Below are 24,639 nucleotides of genomic sequence, written 5' to 3'. Positions count from 1 at the left end.
CCAGGCGAGTACATCCAGACGAGTGCACTCGAGATTCTAAATAACGGGATATATTTCTAATAATGTCGGATAAAGAAAAAAAAAAACCTTGTGGAACACAACAAATGTCACTAGAAACTCTTATGAAAATGAAGAGGAGAAAAACACCAGTGTTTATTACCAGAGACACCTGCAGCTGTAATAAAAAAAAAACACCTGTCTTGTATTGGTTAAAACTACAATCTCGAATTTACTAAACGTGTCATTTCAAAACAGGACGATGGGTTCCTGTATAAACAAACACAGATGCAGAACAAGAACAATGTGTGCCATTGAGAAAGTCGAGTTAAAGACAGAATTCACTGCCGATGTCCTCGTTGCAAGACAGGAGGGAGGATTTTTTTGATTTCCCTTCGTCTAGCGGAAGATGGCCCGTAGGAGAGCTGAAATAGTACACGTCGAAATCACTGGGATTTTAAAAATAAAATTATGAGATTAATTATAACGATGTAACGTATGTCGGGTCCAACATAGAGTATGCAGCACCAGTACGGAGCCCACACCTGGTGGAGAATATATAGAAACTAAAGATAGTGCAAAGGTTCACAACGAGAAGAGTCCCCGAGGAGGAGGACCAGGGGGACACATGATCACTTCGTGCAAGATACTGAGAAGGATTGATAGGGTCGACAGAGAAGTGCTGTTAAAGGTGGGAAAGGAAGAACGAGGGAAGACAGATGGAAGTTAAAGGTAGTCAAAGGGAAGCCAGGAGACATTGATGTTGGTGGTGGTGTTTTATTCGTCAGGAAACAAGACAAGTGTCTCCCGACAAGGATTTCTGACGGACGATGGATCAACACCCACCCGCTGGCCCGACCGCGGATTTACACGACATTTTGAGTACCATTAAGATGTAGCAGCGTCTTAAGATGGTAAAATATTTCTCCAGGAATTTCTACTGAGAATTAGAAAGAGTTTTGGGAGAAGATTAATAAGTTAAGAAAACCTGAGGAGAAAATTATTTTGGCACTTAATAAACAACAAGAAAAAGCATGAAGAATGATCTGGACGAATACACGGGGGAGATTTCTTTGAACGCACGCACGCAAGCACGCACGCACGCAAGTACGCAAGCACGCACGCACGCAATTACGCAAGCACGCACGCTCGCAAGTACGCAAGCACGCACGCTCACAAGTACGCAAGCACGCGCGCACGCAAGTACGCAAGCACGCACGCTCACAAGTACGCAAGCACGCACGCACGCAAGTACGCAAGCACGCACGCACGCAAGTGCGCAAAGCACGCACGCAAGCAGGCACGCAAACACTCACACAGGCACGCACGCAAGCAGGCAGGCACACACGCACGCACACAAGCACGCACGCATGGAGGCACGCACGAACGTAGGCACGCACACACGCAAACAGGCACGCCCACAAGCAGGCACCTACGCACGCAAGCAAACAGGCACGCACGCACACACGCACGCAGGCACGCAAGCAGGCACGCACGCAAACAGGAACGCACGCACGAACACAAACAAGCAGGCACGCACGCAAGCAGGCACGCACGCAAACAGGAACGCACGCACGAACACAAACAAGCAGGCACGCACGCAAGCAGGCACGCACGCAAACAGGAACGCACGCACGAACACAAACAAGCAGGCACGCACGCAAGCAGGCACGCACACACTGTTCCACTTCTCTATCCTCATAAATTTAGTCAAAGTTGTTTATGTTCATAGTTCTCCATCTTCCTCCTTTCATTATTTCTGTTTTACGTCACTTTCTCTCTCCTCACGTATTCCTGCATCCTAATTTTCTTCCTATTTTCCCTTCCTTCCTACTATTATTATCATATTTTCTCCGTGTAATTCTCTTCCTACTGCCTCGTAATTCTCTCTATATATTCTCCTCTTTCCTCACTTCTTTTTCTTCTGTTTTTCTCCCTCTTTTCTTTATATCTTTTAATTTTCTTTCTGTTTTACAGCTTCTATTTGTCTCTTCCTCTGTCTTTCTGGCTGTCTCTCCCTCTGTCTTTCTGTCTCTCCCTCTGTCTTTCTGTCTCTCCCTCTGTCTTTCTCTCCCTCTGTCTTTCTCTCCCTCTGTCTTTCTGTCTCTCCCTCTGTCTTTCTCTCCCTCTTTCTGTCTCTCCCTCTGTCTTTCTCTCCCTCTGTCTTTCCCTCTGTCTTTCTCTCCCTCTGTCTTTCTGTCTCTCCCTCTGTCTTTCTCTCCCTCTGTCTTTCTGTCTCTCCCTCTGTCTTTCTCTCCCTCTGTCTTTCTGTCTCTCCCTCTTTCTCTCCCTCTGTCTTTCTGTCTCTCCCTCTGTCTTTCTCTCCCTCTGTCTTTCTGTCTCTCCATCTGTCTTTCTGTATTTCTCCCTCTCTGTCTTTCTGTCTCTCCCTCTGTCTTTCCGTCTCTCCCTCTTTCTTTCTGTCTGTCTCTCCCTTTGTCTCTCCCTCTCTGTTCTCTCTCTCTCTACTTACACTTAAAAAGACTTAAGTTTGCTTCAAAAATGCTGAATCTTTTAAGTTCGAAGCTTCAACACAGCTTCCTTTGTCTCTGTCTCCAATTTGAGTTTCCCCATTTTTCCTGAACTCATTCTTCCCACCAGAGATTTTTCCCATCTTCGATTTCCTCTCAAATTATTCACTGTTCATCACAGCAGCAATATTTATTTATTTAGTTTTTTTTTTCTCTCTTACTTCTCACATTTGGAGCGCTATATACTTTTTTCTCCCTCCTTCACTGTTCTTCGGTAATTTTTTTTGATGTCTCGTGCGTTGTTCAGTGGTCTCGCCTCGGTGTTGCGTATTTAATGGTGTTATGGGGTCATACGCATGGCGGCTGGTCTGAGTTCGGCGTATAATACTTTTTATTTCACTCTACTGGTCCACCACATAGTGGTCCAGCCAGCACACAGTGGTCCAGCCAGCACACAGTGGTCCAGCCACCACACAGTGGTCCAGCCAGCACACAGTGGTCCAGCCACCACACAGTGGTCCAGCTACCACACAGTGGTCCAGCCACAGCACAATGGTCCAGCTACCACACAGTGGTCCAGTCACCACACAGTGGTCCAGCCAGCACACAGTGGTCCAGCCACCACACAGTGGTCCAGCCAGCACACAGTGGTCCAGCCACCACACAGTGTTCCAGCTACCACACAGCCACACAGTGGTCCAGTCACCACACAGTGGTCCAGCCACCACACAGTGGTCCAGTCACCACACAGTGGTCCAGTAACCACACACTGGCCCAGCCACCACACAGTGGTCCAGCTACCACACAGTGGTCCAGCCACCACACAGTGGTCCAGTCACCACACAGTGGTCCAGTCACCACACAGTGGTCCAGTCACCACACAGTGGTCCAGTCACCACACAGTGGTCCAGTCACCACACAGTGGTCTAGTCACCACACAGTGGTCCAGTCACCACACAGTGGTCCAGCCACCACACAGTGGTCCAGCCACCACACAGTGGTCCAGCCACCACACAGTGGTCCAGCCACCACACAGTGGTCCAGCCACCACACAGTGGTCCAGCCACCACACTGGTCCAGCCAGCACACAGTGGTCCAGTCAGCACACAGTGGTCCAGCCAGCACACAGTGGTCCAGCCAGCACACAGTGGTCCAGCCAGCACACAGTGGTCCAGCCAGCACACAGTGGTCCAGCTACCACACAATGGTCCAGTCACCACACAGTGGTCTAGTCACCACACAGTGGTCCAGCCACCACACAGTGGTCCAGCCACCACACAGTGGTCCAGCCACCACACAGTGGTCCAGCCACCACACTGGTCCAGCCAGCACACAGTGGTCCAGTCAGCACACAGTGGTCCAGCCAGCACACAGTGGTCCAGCCAGCACACAGTGGTCCAGCCAGCACACAGTGGTCCAGCCAGCACACAGTGGTCCAGCTACCACACAATGGTCCAGTCACCACACAGTGGTCTAGTCACCACACAGTGGTCCAGCCACCACACAGTGGTCCAGCCACCACACAGTGGTCCAGCCACCACACAGTGGTCCAGCCACCACACAGTGGTCCAGCCACCACACAGTGGTCCAGCCACCACACAGTGGTCCAGCCACCACACAGTGGTCCAGCCACCACACAGTGGTCCAGTCACCACACAGTGGTCCAGTCACCACACAGTGGTCCAGCCACCACACAGTGGTCCAGCCATACTTCCAGAACCACTCCTGGGTTCAATAAACTGAACATACAGTTATACGAACCTATCTTTATCAGTGGCCAGTGACTCGTGTCGACTCCAAGAAATCTCTCCCCCACTTCTCTCTCTCTCTCTCTCTCTCTCTCTCTTTCTACTTTACCCTTGCATTTTCCTCGCCGATTTTAACATACTGTCATTGGATCACGACGAAGAGTCGGTCCAACATTATGCTCCATCTCTGGAGGTCTCCGGACACCGCCTACCGGAGATTCGACAAGACCACAGTAGACATACTGGTCTCTGCCACATTCACACTGACTCCCCTTACCACCCTCTTCCCTTTCCCTCCCCCTCCCTCCCTCTCCCCCCTCCTTCATCCCCCCCGTCCCCAATTTTTTTTCCAGTCTCCGAGTGCTAATTCGGCAAATACCACAACTGCTCCTATTGCCGATGGATATTCCGACTGACAACTGTACCGGTGAATATTCTCACCCAGTCCGTGTCCATGGATATTCAGGATCATGTTTAAGCCCTCTCCAGTATTTGTCACTCCACCCTGGAGAGATAGATAGAGAGAGAGAGAGAGAGAGAGAGAGAGAGAGTTATGAGGAAGACCAGGGAAAAAAAGCTATTCCCTTCAGGGACAAATCTCTGGTCTGGAACTTCAAGGAAACACTCGGCTTCAAGACATTATTTGACAGCCGCCGTCTTGACTGCAGCTTCAGACCAATTTACATAGACATATGTGCAGCCGAACGCATAAAGTTACCTCGAGTTTGGAAGCCCCTGAGGAACCGCCTCCATAAACACACACATTTACCCCAGAAGTTTCTCAAACCCCCCAAAAATGCAGTTACATTTTATATATATATATTTTTTTTTTCTAGCTTTCGAGTTTACCTGGAGAGAGTTCCGGGGGTCAACGCCCCCGCGGCCCGGTCTGTGACCAGGCCTCCTGGTGGATCAGAGCCTGATCTATGGGCGAAAGAAATTTTTTTTGATCTCTCGTTAAGTAACTTTTAGTTTCACCACTTACGAAATGTGTATATGACTCTCCTGTTAGGGTAAAAAAAGGTGGAAACTAGTTTACAATTGTGCGAAACGTGTTCCAGATTGGTAACGTTAATAATATAATTAAATTATAGATGTGTTAAATGGGTTCTCTGCTACGTTTCACTTATATGTGGTTATAATGAGTGTTTTTACAGCCTCGTGAGGGCGAAAAGTTTTTCGTTGCTGTGTCTTTTTAACACTTGTCGGCTGTGTTATGTTTCGACCATTAACTGTGTCTCAGTCTTATTATCTATATATCAGTAGCAGTGTTGCATACATCATTATGTGTTTCTATCAACACCAGTGTTGCTGACATCAGTATGTGTTTCTGTCTATCAACACCAGTGTTGCATACATCACTATGTGTTTCTGTCTATCAACACCGGTGTTGCATACATCACTGTGTTTCTGTCTATCAACACCGGTGTTGCATACATCACTATGTGTTTCTGTCTATCAACACCAGTGTTGCATACATCACTACGTGTTTCTATCAGCACCAGTGTTGCATACATTACTACATGTTTCTATCAACACCAGTGTTGCACACATCACTATGTGTTTCTATCAACACCAGTGTTGCATACATCACTATGTGTTTCTGTCCATCAACACCAGTGTTGCATACATCACTACGTGTTTCTATCAACACCAGTGTTGCATACATCACTACGTGTTTCTATCAACACCAGTGTTGCATACATCACTACGTGTTTCTATCAACACCAGTGTTGCATACATCACTACGTGTTTCTATCTATCAACACCGGTGTTGCATACATCACTATGTGTTTCTGTCTATCAACACCGGTGTTGCATACATCACTATGTGTTTCTGTCTATCAACACCGGTGTTGCATACATCACTATGTGTTTCTGTCTATCAACACCGGTGTTGCATACATCACTATGTGTTTCTGTCTATCAACACCGGTGTTGCATACATCACTATGTGTTTCTGTCTATCAACACCGGTGTTGCATACATCACTATGTGTTTCTGTCTATCAACACCGGTGTTGCATACATCACTATGTGTTTCTGTCTATCAACACCGGTGTTGCATACATCACTATGTGTTTCTGTCTATCAACACCGGTGTTGCATACATCACTATGTGTTTCTGTCTATCAACACTGGTGTTGCATATATCAATATGTGTTTCTATCAGCAACGTCCACATCAGTGGCGTCCCACCAGACTCGTCACAGGACTTCATCTGTATGTAAAAACCTTAATACCCCTCTAACCCTTGTTCCCCTTTCCTCCCTCCCATCTGTCTTCCCCCTCACCTGCTTCCAGCTGCCTCCCCTCCTATCAGTCCCCAACCACCACCAACTGCCACCAGCTGCCTCCTATACCATCTATCACCCACCACCACAACCACTTGTACCATTTTTAATCATGTTCGTAACTGAGAGTATTAGGCTCATTCCGTGGCTATAGAAAATACGTTGTAATGAGTTAAGTGAAGTTCTGCTCATTCTCTCTTCATCCCTTGCAACTTCGTAACAAATTTCTGCTGCCTCCTCGTTGTCAACACAGCTTCCTACCATCAGTACCTTCCTACCATCAGTACCTTCCTACCATCAGTACCTTCCTACCATCAGTACCATCCTACCATCAGTACCTTCCTACCATCAGTACCTTCCTACCATCAGTACCATCCTACCATCAGTACCTTCCTACCATCAGTACCATCCTACCATCGGTAATGTACATCTACGATAGCTATGTACCCTATCACCCATTCTAAAGATATATATATATATATTTAAAGATAGAGGTAAGCTAGGGAGACAATTCATTAAATTATACAATTATTTATCTCGGGGCATATTGGGATATTGGGTACCAGGGATATTGGGTACCAGGGATATTGGGTACCAGGGATATCGAGTCGGTGTATACCTTGCTTGGTCACACAACAATCAAAACAGTTTTGCCAGAGCAGACGTCAGTACGAGGTCGTGGAGGGTGGAAGACGAACGTGAAGATGGAACTCGGTGAGGAGTGAGCTCTGATGGGCATGAGTGAGCTCTGAGGGGCAGGAGTGAGCTCTGTTGGGCAGGAGAGGTCCCTGGTAGTAGGCAGGAGGGCACCAGGTGGTGGGCAGGAGGTAGAAGGTAACACAACAGAAGCGAGCATCTCATCTTGCCAAACATTTAAATAACGGAATTACAACCAGAGAGAGAGAGAGAGAGAGAGAGAGAGAAGAGAGAGAGAGAAGAGAGAGAGAGAAGAGAGAGAGAGAGAGAGAGAGAGAGCCCAAGATTGTTGAGAAGATGTGCAGACGAGCTAGCAGCACCTCTAACTCGCATCTTTCAGCACTGCCTAGTACAGTGCAAATGGCCCTCTCCATGGAAAGAGGCAAATGTAGTCCCTGTTCACAAAAAGAAGAGCAGAGCAGAAATCAGCAACTACAGACCAGTGTCACTCCTGTCAATCACTGGTAAGATCCTTGAGACAATAATCTCAAGACAAATGACAGATTTTTCTGACTACCACTCACTACTTAGTGATCGTCAATATGGCTTCAGGAAAGGTTACTCTGCTGCTGATCTGTTGTTAAACCTCTCCACTAAGTGGCCCCAGTCACTGGATGAATCCAAAGTCAGCTGTGTGGTAGCACTGGACATTGCTGGCGCTTTCGACCGGGTGTAGCACCAGGGCCTCTTAGCAAAACTTCAAGTACTGGGAATTGCAGGCTCTACGCTATGTCTCCTCAGTGATTACCTTCATGGTAGATCTCTAAGTGTAGTCCTCAATGGAACGGAATCAGTAAGGCATCCTATTGGGGCAAGCGTTCCACAAGGAAGTGTGCTGGGTCCACTGTTATGGAATGTCTACTTCAACGACCTTCTTCATCTCATCCCAGAATCACATGCATATGCAGACGACTGTACACTGACATTCACTTATCCAAGAGAAGAAATGCCAGCTGCTCTAAGCTACATCAATCACCAGCTGAGAGCTATATCAGCTAGGGGAAATAGATGGCAAGTAACATTTGCACCTGAGAAAACGCAAATGATGATCGTCTCTAGGCACCATGATGGTAATGCTGGTGCAGTAATAAGGATGAATGGGACGATGTTGGCACCTGGAGAAGAAGTTGATATCCGTGGGGTAAAATTTGACTCCAAACTAACCATGAAGAACCATGTTGTAAATCTTGCAAACAAGGCAGCCAGGAAGCTTACAGCACTTCGCCGTATCTCGCATCTGCTTGACAGTAGGGGTTGCAAGATCCTGTACGAGGCACAAGTACGCTCACACCTTGAGTATGCTCCACTTTCTTGGTTTGCCTGCCCCCCCTCTCATCTGCGACTGCTTGACAGAGTAGAGAACAGAGCAAGACGTCTCATCTCTCGCCTGGACCCATCCTGGATAGATCTGTCATTTCAGCAGAGCCTTCAACATAGGAGGGATGTGGTTGACCTTACTGTTATGTACAAGGCCAATATTGTCAAAATACCACACTTGGATCCACTTCGAGGACAGCGTGAAACAAGCTTTTATGCCACAAGACGGGCAGAAAGCAGCAACTTCACTCTGGCTGTACCCTTCTCCAGAACATCACTCCATCTGAGATCATACATACCCAGGATGACTCGAGTATGGAACACATTCGTACAGCATAATGATGTCAACGAGATAAAGTCAGTTGATCAAATGAAAATGCTGGCCCACAGATGGCTCCAACTTCATCCTGTTCACTACTTGTATGTCTCATAACAATAAAAATGCTTTCAAATGAGCTGATGTAGGTAACAGCTTTTAGCTTGCCAATAAAGTTAGGAATCCTTAACCTGTAATATAGCTGTCAATAAAGCTAGGGATCCTTAACCTTGTCAAACCCTGTGTAAAAAAAAAAAAAAAAAAGAGAGAGAGAGAGAGAGAGAGAGGGAGAGAGAAGCAGAGAGAGAGAGAGAGAGAGAGAGAGAGAGAGAGAGAGAGAGAGGGGGGAGAGGGAGAGGGAGAGACCTAGACCTGATTTATGTGTGACTTGATTTATTTCTATGTGGGCAGTGAGATTGACAACAGTGAGAGCGTCAGCAGTGAGAGCGTCAACAGTGAGAGCGTCAACAGTGAGAGCTTCAGCAGTGAGAGCGTCAGCAGTGAGAGCGTCAACAGTGAGAGCGTCAGCAGTGAGAGCGTCAGCAGTGAGAGTGTCAGCAGTGAGAGTGTCAGCAGTGAGAGTGTCAGCAGTGAGAGTGTCAGCAGTGAGAGTGTCAGCAGTGAGAGTGTCAGCAGTGAGAGTGTCAGCAGTGAGAGTGTCAGCAGTGAGAGTGTCAGCAGTGAGAGTGTCAGCAGTGAGAGTGTCAGCAGTGAGAGTGTCAGCAGTGAGTGTCAGCAGTGAGAGCGTCAGCAGTGAGAGCGTCAGCAGTGAGAGCGTCAACAGTGAAAGCTTCAGCAGTGAGAGCGTCAGCAGTGAGAGCGTCAGCAGTGAGAGCGTCAGCAGTGAGAGCGTCAGCAGTGAGAGCGTCAACAGTGAGAGCTTCAGCAGTGAGAGCGTCAGCAGTGAGAGCGTCAGCAGTGAGAGCGTCAGCAGTGAGAGCGTCAGCAGTGAGAACGTCAGCAGCGAGTGTCAGCAGCGAGAGCGTCAGCAGCGATAGCTTCAGCAGTGAGAGCTTCAGCAGTGACAGCGTCAGCAGCGAGAGCGTCAACAGTGAGAGCTTCAGCAGTGAGAGCGTCAGCATCGAGAGCGTCAACAGTGAGAGCATCAGCAGCGAAAGCGTCAGCAGTGAGAGCGTCAGCAGCGAGAGCGTCAGCAGTGAGAGCGTCAGCAGTGAGAGCGTCAGCATCGAGAGCGTCAACAGTGAGAGCGTCAACAGTGAGAGCTTCAGCAGTGAGAGCGTCAGCATCGAGAGCGTCAACAGTGAGAGCGTCAGCAGCGAGAGCATCAGCAGTGAGAGCATCAGCAGCGAGAGCGTCAACAGTGAGAGCGTCAGCAGCGAGAGCGTCAGCAGTGAGAGCATCAGCAGCGAGAGCGTCAACAGTGAGAGCTTCAGCAGTGAGAGCGTCAGCAGTGAGAGCATCAGCAGCGAGAGCGTCAACAGTGAGAGCTTCAGCAGTGAGAGCGTCAACAGTGAGAGCTTCAGCAGTGAGAGCGTCAGCAGTGAGAGCATCAGCAGCGAGAGCATCAACAGTGAGAGCTTCAGCAGTGAGAGCGTCAGCAGTGAGAGCATCAGCAGCGAGAGCATCAACAGTGAGACCTTCAGCAGTGAGAGCGTCAACAGTGAGACCTTCAGCAGTGAGAGCGTCAACAGTGAGAGCGTCAACAGTGAGAGCGTCAACAGTGAGAGCGTCAACAGTGTGAGCGTCAACAGTGAGAGCGTCAACAGTGAGAGCGTCAACAGTGAGAGCGTCAACAGTGAGAGCGTCAACAGTGAGAGCGTCAACAGTGAGAGCGTCAACAGTGAGAGCGTCAACAGTGAGAGCGTCAACAGTGAGACCTTCAGCAGTGAGAGCGTCAACAGTGAGAGCGTCAACAGTGAGACCTTCAGCAGTGAGAGCGTCAACAGTGAGACCTTCAGCAGCGAGAGCGTCAACAGTGAGACCTTCAGCAGTGAGAGCGTCAACAGTGAGAGCGTCAGCAGTGAGAGCATCAGCAGAGAGAGCGTCAACAGTGAGAGCGTCAACAGTGAGAGCGTCAACAGTGAGAGCATCAGCAGCGAGAGCGTCAACAGTGAGACCTTCAGCAGTGAGAGCGTCAACAGTGAGAGCGTCAACAGTGAGAGCGTCAACAGTGAGAGCGTCAACAGTGAGAGGGTCAACAGTGAGAGCTTCAGCAGTGAGAGCTTCAGCAGCGAGAGCGTCAACAGTGAGAGCTTCAGCAGTGAGAGCGTCACTGTTGATAGTGTCAGTGTTGACAGACGTCACCAGCGACAACGTCACTAGTAGCCTATAAATTATGCGTTACAATTTTAAATAAACGAGAAAAGACGTCACATAACGTTTAATACAACTACTGTCTGACACTCTTTAATACAGTAACCAAGATATATAACAGGATTCTCTCTCTGTCTCTCTCTCTCTCTCTCTTTCTCTCTCTCTCTCTCTTCCTCTCTGAGTCACCAGTACAAGACAGCAAAACACACACACAGACTCAAGTGTTAAGATCAAAACATTGGGGACAAAATGTACCAAACCGTTTGAATTTACATATAGATTAACTGGACGCTTAATCACTTCCGCTGTAAATATACCAGTTAATCGCAATGCAATTCAGTCGGCTAAATACCGGAGGACTGGTACCGGCTGGGATAACTGTGAAGGTTAGGAGGGAGGGAGCGAGTGCGGCCGCTGGATGTTATAATGAAACTGGCCGCGGGTAGAATACTTCAGTTAGTGCGTACGATTTGCGTTTTCGAAAATAGAGTTTGTAAATTCAGGGGAGACTGCGAGCGATGGTGGGCGGCAGGTAAGTTCCTGAGAGAGTAGGGAAATGTTTGTGAGGAAAGACTTGCTGAGAGAGAGTAGGGAAATGTTTGTGAGGAAAGACTTGCTGAGAGAGAGTAGGGAAATGTTTGTGAGGTAAGACTTTCTGAGAGAGAGTAGGGAAATGTTTGTGAGGTAAGACTTGCTGAGAGTAGGGAAATGTTTGTGAGGTAAGACTTGCTGAGAGAGAGTAGGGAAATGTTTGTGAGGTAAGACTTGCTGAGAGAGTAGGGAAATGTTTGTGAGGTAAGACTTGCTGAGAGTAGGGAAATGTTTGTGAGGTAAGACTTTTTTTTTTTTTTTAGGGAAATGTTTTTTTTTTTGTTTGTGAGGTAAGACTTGCTGAGAGTAGGGAAATGTTTTTTTTTTTTTTTTTTTTTTTTTTTTTTTTTTTTTTTTTTTTTTTTTTTGGACACAGGGTTTGACAAGGTTAAGGATCCCTAGCTTTATTGACAAGCTATTTACAGGTTAAGGATTCCTAACTTTATTGGCAAGCTAAGAGCTGTTACCTACATCAGCTCATTTGAAAGCATTTTTATTGTTATGAGACATACAAGTACGGAACAGGATGACGTTGGAGCCATCTGTGGGCCAGCATTTTCATTTGATCAACTGACTTTATCTCGTTGACATCATTATGCTGTACGAATGTGTTTCATACTCGAGTCATCCTGGGTATATATGATCTCAGATGGAGTGATGTTCTGGAGAAAGGTACAGCCAGAGTGAAGTTGCTGCTTTCTGCCCGTCTTGCAGCATAAAAGCTTGTTTCACGCTGTCCTCGAAGTGGATCCAAGTGTGGTACTTTGACAATATTGGCCTTGTACATAACAGTAAGGCCACCCACATCCCTCCTATGTTGAAGGCTCTGCTGAAATGACAGATCTATCCAGGATGGGTCCAGGCGAGAGATGAGACGTCTTGCTCTGTTCTCTACTCTGTCAAGCAGTCGCAGATGAGAGGGGGGGGGGGGCAGGCAAACCAAGAAAGTGGAGCATACTCAAGGTGTGAGCGTACTTGTGCCTCGTACAGGATCTTGCAACCCCTACTGTCAAGCAGATGCGAGATACGGCGAAGTGCTGTAAGCTTCCTGGCTGCCTTGTTTGCAAGATTTACAACATGGTTCTTCATGGTTAGTTTGGAGTCAAATTTCACCCCAAGGATATCAACTTCTTCTCCAGGTGCCAACACCCTCCCATTCATCCTTACTACTGCATCAGCATTACTATCATGGTGCCTAGAGACAATCATCATTTGCGTTTTCTCAGGTGCAAGTGTTACTTGCCATCTATTTCCCCAAGCTGATATAGCTCTCAGCTGGTGATTGATGTAGCTTAGAGCAGCTGGCATTTCTTCTCTTGGATAAGTGAATGTCAGTGTACAGTCGTCTGCATATGCATGTGATTCTGGGATGAGATGAAGAAGGTCGTTGAAGTAGACATTCCATAACAACGGTCCCAGCACGCTTCCTTGTGGAACACTTGCCCCAATAGGATGTCTTGCTGATTCCGTTCCATTAAGAACTACACTTAGAGATCTACCATGAAGGTAATCACTGAGGAGACATAGCGCAGAGCCTGCAATTCCCAGTGCTTGAAGTTTTGCTAAGAGGCCCTGGTGCCACACCCGGTCGAAAGCGCCAGCAATGTCCAGTGCTACCACACAGCTGACTTTGGATTCATCCAGTGACTGGTGCCACTTAGTGGAGAGGTTTAACAACAGATCAGCAGCAGAGTGACCTTTCCTGAAGCCATATTGACGATCACAAAGTAGTGAGTGGTAGTCAAAAAACTCTGTCATTTGTCTTGAGATTATTGTCTCAAGGATCTTACCAGTGATTGACAGGAGTGCTGAGAGTAAGGAAATGTTTGTGAGGTAAGGCTTGCTAAGAGAGAGTAAGGAAATGTTTGTGAGGTAAGATTTGCTGAGAGAGAGTAGGGAAATGTTTGTGAGGTAAGACTTGCTGAGAGTAGGGAAATGTTTATGAGGTAAGACTTGCTGAGAGAGAGTAGGGAAACGTTTGTGAGGTAAGATTTGCTGAGAGAGAGTAGGGAAATGTTTGGGAGACAAGACTTTCTGAGAGAGAGTAGGGAAATGTTTGTGAGGTAAGATTTGCAGAGAGTAAGGAAATGTTTGTGAGGTAAGACTTGCTAAGAGAGAGTAAGGAAATGTTTGTGAGGTAAGACTTTCTGAGAGAGTAAGGAAATGTTTGTGAGGTAACACTTACTGACAAATATGGCAGAAGCACTATGTGCTGAGGAGAAACATACTCTCCTGAGCAAACATTTTTCCCGACTAAGTTTCGCTCTAGAATTACACGAAATGTAGATGAAAGTTTCGCTCAAAAGTGAGCGAGTCGTTGCGTAATAGGGACTTGAATCGTTGGGCTGCATACGCAATTCCAGCGTATGCACCACAACCCTGCTAATCAGGAACCGTTTTGGGGAACTTATCGAGTTACTTCTGGAAGACAGCCAACGGTCTGTTGGTAATCCCCCTATTACAACCTAGGAACAATAAGGCCTGTTATCCTGGGTGTAAAGGGGAGCAAGGAGCAGAACAAACACAACTGAAGGACTTTGAAATATATTTTCCCTCACCAAGAGCAATAGTAATTATTTACAATTATGTACACTATATACAGTTGGAAACGTATGTGTACAACACGGTTAGTCAAAGGCAAAGACACAGCCTGGAGACAGAATGGATAACCGTGCTCAACCGGTTCTAGAATGGAAATGACAAGGATGGAAAGGTGAGTGGTGACCACTACACCTCCACAATTGCCAGACCCGCTTTTTCGCTGGCTGAACCTTGGTATTGATCGAACGATGGGACCCCATCATCCGACCCTTAGTACTGGTTCGCTGGATGGGGAGGTAGCCTTTCAATGTGGGTGTGTACATGCGCCGAATGAAGGTTACGTACTCTTTGCATGCCACATATGGGGAAACGTGTTGAAAAGTGCTGGTTCTTTAAAGTTTACTGAGTTGACTCTCAGTTCACCCATTGCATCCTTAGAGTTCCTTGTGGTAACGTGCACCGTCTGTCGTTTAATGTTTAACGACTGAACGTTTAACGTAATAGTGGTGCCAGGAGTCACAGATCTTCAAGACGGTACTGTGAGGGATTTCCAACACACTGGTGGCCTGAGTGAGAGATCTCCAACACACTGGTGGCCGGAGTAAGGGATCTCCAACACACTGGTGGCCGAAGTGAGAGATCTCCAACACACTGGTGGCCGGAGTGAGAGATCTCCAACACACTGGTGGCCGGAGTGAGGGATCTCCAACACACTGGTGGCCGAAGTGAGAGATCTCCAACACACTGGTGGCCGGAGTGAGAGATCTCCAACACACTGGTGGCCGAATTGAGAGATCTCCAACACACAGGTGGTCGAAGTGAGAGATCTCCAACACACTGGTGGCCGGAGTGAGAGATCTCCAATACACTGGTGGCCGGAGTGAGAGATTTCCAACACACTGGTGGCTAGAGTGAGAGATCCCCAACCCACTGGTGGCCGGAGTGAGAGATCTCCAACACGCTGGTGGCCGGAGTGGGAGATCTCCAACACGCTGGTGGCCGGAGTGGGAGATCTCCAACACACTGGTGGCTGGAGTGAGAGATCTCCAGCACACTAGTAGCCGGAGTGAAAGATCTCCAACACACAGGTGGTTGAAGTGAGAGATCTCCAACACACTGGTGGCCTGAGTGAGAGATCTCCAACACACAAGTGGTCGAAGTGAGAGATCTCCAACACACTGGTGGCCGGAGTGAGAGATCTCCAACACACTGGTGGCCGGAGTGAGAGATCTCCAACACACTGGTGGCCGGAGTGAGAGATCTCCAACACACAGGTGGTCGAAGTGAGAGATCTCCAACACACTGGTGGCCGGAGTGAGAGATCTCCAACACACAGGTGGTCGAAGTGAGAGATCTCCAACACACTGGTGGCCGGAGTGAGAGATCTCCAACACACAGGTGGTCGAAGTGAGAGATCTCCAGCACACTGGTGGCCGGAGTGAGAGATCTCCAGCACACTGGTGGCCGGAGTGAGAGATCTACAACACACAGGTGGTCGAAGTGAGAGATCTCCAACACACTGGTGGCCGGAGTGAGAGATCTCCAACACACAGGTGGTCGAAGTGAGAGATCTCCAACACACTGGTGGCCGGAGTGAGAGATCTCCAACACACAGGTGGTCGAAGTGAGAGATCTCCAACACACAGGTGGTCGAAGTGAGAGATCTCCAACACACAGGTGGTCGAAGTGAGAGATCTCCAGCACACTGGTGGCCGGAGTGAGAGATCTCCAGCACACTAGTGGCCGGAGTGAGAGATCTCCAACACACAGGTGGTCGAAGTGAGAGATCTCCAACACACTGGTGGCCGGAGTGAGAGATCTCCAGCACACTGGTGGCCGGAGTGAGAGATCTCCAGCACACTGGTGGCCGGAGTGAGAGATCTCCAACACACAGGTGGTCGAAGTGAGAGATCTCGAACACACAGGTGGTCGAAGTGAGAGATCTCCAGCACACTGGTGGCCGGAGTGAGAGATCTCCAACACACAGGTGGTCGAAGTGAGAGATCTCCAACACACAGGTGGTCGAAGTGAGAGATCTCCAGCACACTGGTGGCCGGAGTGAGAGATCTACAACACACAGGTGGTCGAAGTGAGAGATCTCCAGCACACTGGTGGCCGGAGTGAGAGATCTCCAGCACACTGGTGGCCGGAGTGAGAGATCTCCAACACACAGGTGGTCGAAGTGAGAGATCTCCAACACACTGGTGGCCGGAGTGAGAGATCTCCAGCACACTGGTGGCCGGAGTGAGAGATCTCCAGCACACTGGTGGCCGGAGTGAGAGATCTCCAACACACAGGTGGTCGAAGTGAGAGATCTCGAACACACAGGTGGTCGAAGTGAGAGATCTCCAGCACACTGGTGGCCGGAGTGAGAGATCTCCAACACACAGGTGGTCGAAGTGAGAGATCTCCAACACACAGGTGGTCGAAGTGAGAGATCTCCAGCACACTGGTGGCCGGAGTGAGAGATCTCCAGCACACTGTCGTTTGCAGTTTTATTCTCTATTGCATAACGAGTCAGTAAAGAAAATATGGAGGGGATGGAATTACTGAGGATTCAATTGAGGGAGCACTGCTCGCGGTGCTCCGGGATAGGGATTGAAGGGATGGATGGGGAGTCAGTGTCGGGGTAAGCAAGATTGATCTGTTATCTTAAAATTGATGAGGCGACAGAGGGATGTCCGGCAGTCGTGTCGGTGTGCAAAATGGTTAACTCTGTGTACAGACGTGAAGACTGGTGAGCCGAGCACGATGAACGGGGGGGGCGGGGGGGGGGCTTTCTCTGCCTTGAACACCAATAAAGACATTCTCAATAAAGACAACTTGAAGATGAATAAAGGCGACTTGAAGATCAATAAAGACAACTTGAAGATCAATAAAGGCGATTTGAAGATCAATAAAGACAACTTGAAGATCAATAAAGGCAACTTGGAGATCAATAAAGACAACTTGAAGATCAATAAAGGAAACTTGGAGATCAATAAAGACAACTTGAAGATCAATAAAGACAACTTGAAGATCAATAAAGGCAACTTGAAGATCAATAAAGACAACTTCAAGATCAATAGAGGCAACTTGAAGATCAATAAAGACAACTTGAAGATCAATAAAGATAACTTGAAGATCAGTAAAGACAACTTGAAGATCAATAAAGACAACTTGAAGATCAATAAAGACGACTTGAAGATCAATAAAGACAACTTGAAGATCAATAAAGACAACTTGAAGATCAATAAAGACGACTTGAAGATCAATAAAGATAACTTGAAGATCAATAAAGACAACTTGAAGATCAATAAAGACGACTTGAAGATCAATAAAGATAACTTGAAGATCAATAAAGACAACTTGAAGATCAATAAAGACGACTTGAAGATCAATAAAGACGACTTGAAGATCAATAAAGACAACTTGAAGATCAATAAAGACGACTTTAAGATTAATAAAGATAACTTTAAGATCAATAAAGACAACTTGAAGATCAATAAAGATAACTTGAAGATCAATAAAGACAACTTGAAGATCAATAAAGATAACTTGATCAATAAAGACAACTTGAAGATCAATAAAGACGACTTGAAGATCAATAAAGATAACTTGAAGATTAATAAAGATAACTTGAAGATCAATAAAGACAACTTGAAGATCAATAAAGACAACTTGAAGATCAATAAAGACAACTTGAAGATCAATAAAGATAACTTGAAGATCAATAAAGACAACTTGAAGATCAATAAAGATAACTTGAAGATCAATAAAGACGACTTGAAGATCAATAAAGACGACTTGAAGATCAATAAAGATGACTTGAAGATTAATAAAGATAACTTGAAGATCAATAAAGACAACTTGAAGATCAATAAAGGCAACTTGAAGATCAATAAAGATAGCTTGAAGATCAATAAAGATAACTTGAAGATCAATAAAGACAACTTGAAGATCAATAAAGATAACTTGAAGATCAATAAAGACAACTTGAAGATCAATAAAGATAACTTGAAGACCAATAAAGATAACTTGAAGATCAATAAAGACAACTTGAAGATCAATAAAGATAACTTGAAGATCAATAAAGACAACTTGAAGATCAATAAAGACAACTTGAAGATCAATAAAGACGACTTGAAGATCAATAAAGACGACTTGAAGATCAATAAAGATAACTTGAAGATCAATAAAGATAACTTGAAGATCAATAAAGACAACTTGAAGATCAATAAAGACAACTTGAAGATCAATAAAGACAACTTGAAGATCAATAAAGACAACTTGAAGATCAATAAAGATAACTTGAAGATCAATAAAGACAACTTGAAGATCAATAAAGATAACTTGAAGATTAATAAAGATAACTTGAAGATTAATAAAGATAACTTGAAGATCAATAAAGATAACTTGAAGATTAATAAAGATAACTTGAAGATCAATAAAGACAACTTGAAGATCAATAAAGACAACTTGAAGATCAATAAAGACAACTTGAAGATGAATAAAGACAACTTGAAGATCAATAAAGGCAACTTGAAGATCAATAAAGGCAACTTGAAGATCAATAAAGACAACTTGAAGATCAATAAAGGCAACTTGAAGATCAATAAAGGCAACTTGAAGATCAATAAAGATAACTTGAAGATCAATAAAGACAACTTGAAGATCAATAAAGACAACTTGAAGATCAATAAAGACAACTTGAAGATCAATAAAGATAACTTGAAGATCGATAAAGACAACTTGAAGATCAATAAAGGCAACTTGAAGATCAATAAAGGCAACTTGAAGATCAATAAAGACAACTTGAAGATCAATAAAGGGAGGATCAATAAAGGCAACTTGAAGATCAATAAAGATAACTTGAAGATCAATAAAGACAACTTGAAGATCAATAAAGATAACTTGAAGATCAATAAAGACAACTTGAAGATCAATAAAGATAACTTGAAGATCAATAAAGACAACTTGAAGATCAATAAAGATAACTTGAAGATCAGTAAAGACGACTTGAAGATCAATAAAGACGACTTGAAGATCAATAAAGATAACTTGAAGATTAATAAAGATAACTTGAAGATCAATAAAGACAACTTGAAGATCAATAAAGACAACTTGAAGATCAATAAAGATAACTTGAAGATCAATAAAGACAACTTGAAGATCAATAAAGACAACTTGAAGATCAATAAAGACAACTTGAAGATCAATAAAGACAACTTGAAGATCAATAAAGACAACTTGAAGATCAATAAAGACAACTTGAAGATCAATAAAGACAACTTGAAGATCAATAAAGACAACTTGAAGATCAATAAAGACAACTTGAAGATCAATAAAGGCAACTTGAAGATCAATAAAGGCGACTTGAAGATCAATAAAGACAACTTGAAGATCAATAAAGATAACTTGAAGATCAATAAAGACAACTTGAAGATCAATAAAGACAACTTGAAGATCAATAAAGGCGACTTGAAGATCAATAAAGGCGACTTGAAGATCAATAAAGATAACTTGAAGATCAATAAAGGCGACTTGAAGATCAATAAAGGCGACTTGAAGATCAATAAAGACAACTTGAAGATCAATAAAGATAACTTGAAGATCAATAAAGATACCTTGAAGATCAGTAAAGACAACTTGAAGATCAATAAAGACAACTTGAAGATCAATAAAAATAACTTGAAGATCAATAAAAATAACTTGAAGATCAATAAAGATAACTTGAAGATCAATAAAGACAACTTGAAGATCAATAAAGACAACTTGAAGATCAATAAAGACAACTTGAAGATCAATAAAGACAACTTGAAGATCAATAAAGGCGACTTGAAGATCAATAAAGGCGACTTGAAGGTCAATAAAGGCGACTTGAAGATCAATAAAGGCGACTTGAAGATCAATAAAGGCGACTTGAAGATCAATAAAGATAACTTGAAGATCAATAAAGGCGACTTGAAGGTCATTTGTGCCAATTGACTAAAATAACAGACACAGCAACAGCAATATAAACATTAGCAGACGTAGGGTGGAGCCTTCACCCCGTCTTGAAGTGTGTCCCACACGTCCGAGGGCAGACGAGAGGTAGAGATGCATCGGGTATTTGACTTCCCTGTGGGTAATATCTTGTCTCCATGTGCTGCACAGTGATGTGGAATTGGTACCTACCTACCTACCTACCTACCTACCCTACCCACCCACCAGTGAGCAGTAAAGTGCTCAATACAGAAGCGTGAAACCACTAACTACTTGACGTAAATAACAGAGAATGTGGAACACGCCCTCAATTAACATGCACAACAATGAACCACAAGTGGTAATTGAAGCGACATATGAACAACACGGAGAAGACATCACAGAATCAGCCGCCAGAGGAAGCAGAGGAGCGCCTGAGGGCCAGCCATGCTCACAACTCTGGGAAATGGAAAAGGGGCTATACAAGGGGACAAGAAGAGGAAATAGAAAGAGGGGAAGAGTGGAGAGAAGTTAGAGAGGCTGGATGAACAAGAGAGGGCAGCAAGGAAAGAATGCAAATGGTAGCCACAGGGAAGAAGGATAAAGGGAGGTAAGAATTTATTGAAATACTGGTACAGGATACGAATTGGAGGCGCAGAAGAGTGGGTGAAGATGTACTAGAGAAGCCTCGAGACTGAAAGAGATGAGGGACCAAGCTCACTGGGATACACTGAACGAGAATCAAGAGAAATCAGAGAAGAGGAGAAAGCAAAGAGAAGAATTATGCTAATTGGAAGGAAAAAATATTCCTAAAGACTTGATGTAAACCGTGCAGTGGCCTAACAGTCTGTGCAGTGGCCTAACAGTCTGTGCAGTGGCCTAACAGTCCATGCAGTGGCCTAACAGTCTGTGCAGTGGCCTAACAGTCCATGCAGTGGCCTAACAGTCCGTGCAGTGGCCTAACAGTCTGTGCAGTGGCCTAACAGTCTGTGCAGTGGCCTAACAGTCCGTGCAGTGGCCTAACAGTCTGTGCAGTGGCCTAACAGTCTGTGCAGTGGCCTAACAGTCCATGCAGTGGCCTAACAGTCCGTGCAGTGGCCTAACAGTCTGTGCAGTGGCCTAACAGTCCGTGCAGTGGCCTAACAGTCCGTGCAGTGGCCTAACAGTCTGTGCAGTGGCCTAACAGTCTGTGCAGTGGCCTAACAGTCCATGCAGTGGCCTAACAGTCCATGCAGTGGCCTAACAGTCTGTGCAGTGGCCTAACAGTCCATGCAGTGGCCTAACAGTCTGTGCAGTGGCCTAACAGTCCATGCAGTGGCCTAACAGTCTGTGCAGTGGCCTAATAGTCCATGCAGTGGCCTAACAGTCCATGCAGTGGCCTAACAGTCTGTGCAGTGGCCTAACAGTCCATGCAGTGGCCTAACAGTCCATGCAGTGGCCTAACAGTCTGTGCAGTGGCCTAACAGTCCATGCAGTGGCCTAACAGTCCATGCAGTGGCCTAACAGTCCGTGCAGTGGCCTAACAGTCCATGCAGTGGCCTAACAGTCCATGCAGTGGCCTAACAGTCCATGCAGTGGCCTAACAGTCCGTGCAGTGGCCTAACAGTCCATGCAGTGGCCTAACAGTCCATGCAGTGGCCTAACAGTCTGTGCAGTGGCCTAACAGTCTGTGCAGTGGCCTAACAGTCTGTGCAGTGGCCTAATAGTCTGTGCAGTGGCCTAACAGTCTGTGCAGTGGCCTAATAGTCTGTGCAGTGGCCTAACAGTCTGTGCAGTGGCCTAACAGTCTGTGCAGTGGCCTAATAGTCTGTGCAGTGGCCTAACAGTCCGTGCAGTGGCCTAACAGTCTGTGCAGTGGCCTAACAGTCTGTGCAGTGGCCTAACAGTCCGTGCAGTGGCCTAACAGTCTGTGCAGTGGCCTAACAGTCTGTGCAGTGGCCTAACAGTCCGTGCAGTGGCCTAACAGTCTGTGCAGTGGCCTAACAGTCCGTGCAGTGGCCTAACAGTCTGTGCAGTGGCCTAACAGTCCATGCAGTGGCCTAACAGTCCGTGCAGTGGCCTAACAGTCCGTGCAGTGGCCTAACAGTCCGTGCAGTGGCCTAACAGTCCGTGCAGTGGCCTAACAGTCTGTGCAGTGGCCTAACAGTCTGTGCAGTGGCCTAACAGTCCGTGCAGTGGCCTAACAGTCTGTGCAGTGGCCTAACAGTCCGTGCAGTGGCCTAACAGTCCGTGCAGTGGCCTAACAGTCTGTGCAGTGGCCTAACAGTCTGTGCAGTGGCCTAACAGTCTGTGCAGTGGCCTAACAGTCTGTGCAGTGGCCTAACAGTCCATGCAGTGGCCTAACAGTCCGTGCAGTGGCCTAACAGTCCATGCAGTGGCCTAACAGTCCATGCAGTGGCCTAACAGTCCGTGCAGTGGCCTAACAGTCTGTGCAGTGGCCTAACAGTCTGTGCAGTGGCCTAACAGTCCGTGCAGTGGCCTAACAGTCTGTGCAGTGGCCTAACAGTCTGTGCAGTGGCCTAACAGTCCGTGCAGTGGCCTAACAGTCTGTGCAGTGGCCTAACAGTCTGTGCAGTGGCCTAACAGTCTGTGCAGTGGCCTAACAGTCTGTGCAGTGGCCTAACAGTCTGTGCAGTGGCGTAACAGTCTGTGCAGTGGCCTAACAGTCTGTGCAGTGGCCTAACAGTCTGTGCAGTGGCCTAACAGTCTGTGCAGTGGCCTAACAGTCCATGCAGTGGCCTAACAGTCCATGCAGTGGCCTAACAGTCCGTGCAGTGGCCTAACAGTCCGTGCAGTGGCCTAACAGTCCATGCAGTGGCCTAACAGTCCATGCAGTGGCCTAACAGTCCATGCAGTGACCTAACAGTCCATGCAGTGGCCTAACAGTCCGTTCAGTGGCCTATCAGTCCATGCAGTGGCCTAACAGTCCATGCAGTGGCCTAACAGTCCGTGCAGTGGCCTAACAGTCCATGCAGTGGCCTAACAGTCCATGCAGTGGCCTAACAGTCCGTGCAGTGGCCTAACAGTCCGTGCAGAGGCCTAACAGTCTGTGCAGTGGCCTAACAGTCCGTGCAGTGGCCTAACAGTCCATGCAGTGGCCTAACAGTCCAAGCAGTGGCCTAACAGTCCGTGCAGTGGCCTAACAGTCCGTGCAGTGGCCTAACAGTCTGTGCAGTGGCCTAACAGTCCGTGCAGTGGCCTAACAGTCCATGCAGTGGCCTAACAGTCCGTGCAGTGGCCTAACAGTCCATGCAGTGGCCTAACAGTCCATGCAGTGGCCTAACAGTCCGTGCAGTGGCCTAACAGTCCGTGCAGTGGCCTAACAGTCTGTGCAGTGGCCTAACAGTCTGTGCAGTGGCCTAACAGTCCATGCAGTGGCCTAACAGTCCATGCAGTGGCCTAATAGTCCGTGCAGTGGCGTAACAGTCTGTGCAGTGGCCTAACAGTCTGTGCAGTGGCCTAACAGTCCGTGCAGTGGCCTAACAGTCTGTGCAGTGGCCTAACAGTCCGTGCAGTGGCCTAACAGTCCGTGCAGTGGCCTAACAGTCCGTGCAGTGGCCTAACAGTCTGTGCAGTGGCCTAACAGTCTGTGCAGTGGCCTAACAGTCTGTGCAGTGGCCTAACAGTCTGTGCAGTGGCCTAACAGTCCATGCAGTGGCCTAACAGTCCGTGCAGTGGCCTAACAGTCCATGCAGTGGCCTAACAGTCCATGCAGTGGCCTAACAGTCCGTGCAGTGGCCTAACAGTCTGTGCAGTGGCCTAACAGTCTGTGCAGTGGCCTAACAGTCCGTGCAGTGGCCTAACAGTCTGTGCAGTGGCCTAACAGTCTGTGCAGTGGCCTAACAGTCCGTGCAGTGGCCTAACAGTCTGTGCAGTGGCCTAACAGTCTGTGCAGTGGCCTAACAGTCTGTGCAGTGGCCTAACAGTCTGTGCAGTGGCCTAACAGTCTGTGCAGTGGCCTAACAGTCTGTGCAGTGGCCTAACAGTCTGTGCAGTGGCCTAACAGTCTGTGCAGTGGCCTAACAGTCTGTGCAGTGGCCTAACAGTCCATGCAGTGGCCTAACAGTCCATGCAGTGGCCTAACAGTCCGTGCAGTGGCCTAACAGTCCGTGCAGTGGCCTAACAGTCCATGCAGTGGCCTAACAGTCCATGCAGTGGCCTAACAGTCCATGCAGTGGCCTAACAGTCCATGCAGTGGCCTAACAGTCCGTTCAGTGGCCTATCAGTCCATGCAGTGGCCTAACAGTCCATGCAGTGGCCTAACAGTCCTTGCAGTGGGCTAACAGTCCATGCAGTGGCCTAACAGTCCATGCAGTGGCCTAACAGTCCGTGCAGTGGCCTAACAGTCCGTGCAGAGGCCTAACAGTCTGTGCAGTGGCCTAACAGTCCGTGCAGTGGCCTAACAGTCCATGCAGTGGCCTAACAGTCCAAGCAGTGGCCTAACAGTCCGTG

This window comes from Cherax quadricarinatus, chromosome 1 (assembly GCF_038502225.1).
Source record: "Cherax quadricarinatus isolate ZL_2023a chromosome 1, ASM3850222v1, whole genome shotgun sequence".
NCBI classification, from domain to species: Eukaryota; Metazoa; Arthropoda; class Malacostraca; order Decapoda; family Parastacidae; genus Cherax; species Cherax quadricarinatus.
Note: the sequence above shows the minus strand (reverse complement) of the source record.